The following is a 1375-nucleotide window of genomic DNA, read 5'->3' as shown; positions in this document are numbered from 1 at the left end:
GTATTCTCCTTATGACTTGGCCTTTTATTTTCTAAGGATTGAATAAATAGCCTTATTGTAAGATTGAATACAGAAATACTGGCAAATTGGCACATAACCTGCAGAAAATATCCACAGTGAAATATAGAGAAAAAGTAAATGGACAAAGAATAAAGGTAAGAGAATACAGAAGAGTTAAATAGTAGAAAATGATAAAAAAAAAGTAAACAAAATAAAACGGATATAGACATGTAAAAATTAACCAAAATAGATTACACAGCAAGAAACATAATTTGCAAGAGCTAAAGAAAAACTAGTCAGGAAAATACAATTCTAAGCATGTATACATCTAGTAAGATAGCCCTAGTATATGTAAAACAAGTACTAAAAATTCTAAATCAAAGCACATAAATCAACAATAATAACAGAGAACTTTTTTCAACTATTTAAGACCTTTATTAACAGGTGCTTGCGGTTTGTTGACTTTTATGAAAAAATCAAGTTGTAAACTTTTATTACAAATTAAAAATGAAGTTCTTAAAAATCTCAACTTGACCAGATATGAAACAATTTAAAAATCTTTAAAGGTGTATTGAGAAAAACCAGGCTTTTTTTAAAAAACACTTTTGTCATCACCAAAAAGAGACGTCTTTAGGTAAAAATAATAAAAACCCCATGCTGCATAGATAATGCAGATAGTTCTAGTTATCTGGTCAATGGGCAAAAAGCAAGCACTTAAGGTCTTCAGTTCCAATCTTTAGTTCATTTCTTATTGCTGGAATTTCCTATTCTTTTCTTTCCTGCTAGATGACTAAACCCGATGATGGTAGAGATGTTAAGCCCGCATTTACTCAGCCCCGCCCTGCTCAGCCTCGGGAGCTGACGAATTCTCAGCTGGTGGATTGGCTTCTTTTGTCTCTTTGCCATCTTGTGGTTTAGGGTTTTCTGGGCGTCTGCGTCGGTAATTGAAGTTGAGACGGTACCACGTTGAGGTGGCTGCTGACCTTGGGTCTCATCTCCTTGATTTTCCTTATCTTCTTCATTGCCGTCCTCTCTAGGCTGTCTTTGGCGAGCAGGGCCCCAGGGAATCGTGGTCTATAACCTCCATACATATTCTGTCTCACTTGTCTAACTGGTTCTTCTGCACCCTGGTTGTCAGCACCCTCCATCACTTCTTGCACAGGAGGGTTGGAGTACTGTGGTCAAAGCCCACGGGGTGGCCGCATGTAGTGAGGTGGACACCTTCGTCTGCGGTAGGGCTGATGTGGCTGGGCCTGGCCTTCTGGAGCGCCCTCCATCCCTCGTTCTTTTCCCCACTCTCGCTATTCTGGTAATTCTGCTGGTCATTGCGTGGAGGACCCCTACAACGTGGATGGCGTCTATGATGGTTACGGTC

General features: G+C 39.6%; 1 pseudogene; it reads right to left on the bottom strand.

The window, feature by feature from the left end:
• Nucleotides 1-826: 826 nt before the first annotated feature.
• Nucleotides 827-1375, bottom strand: part of LOC101577181 — a 912-nt pseudogene continuing 363 nt past the window's right edge.

The sequence above is a fragment of the Octodon degus genome, unplaced genomic scaffold (assembly GCF_000260255.1).
Source record: "Octodon degus isolate 3935 unplaced genomic scaffold, OctDeg1.0 scaffold00060, whole genome shotgun sequence".
NCBI lineage: Eukaryota > Metazoa > Chordata > Mammalia > Rodentia > Octodontidae > Octodon > Octodon degus.
This window is presented reverse-complemented; position numbering and strand designations above follow the sequence as displayed.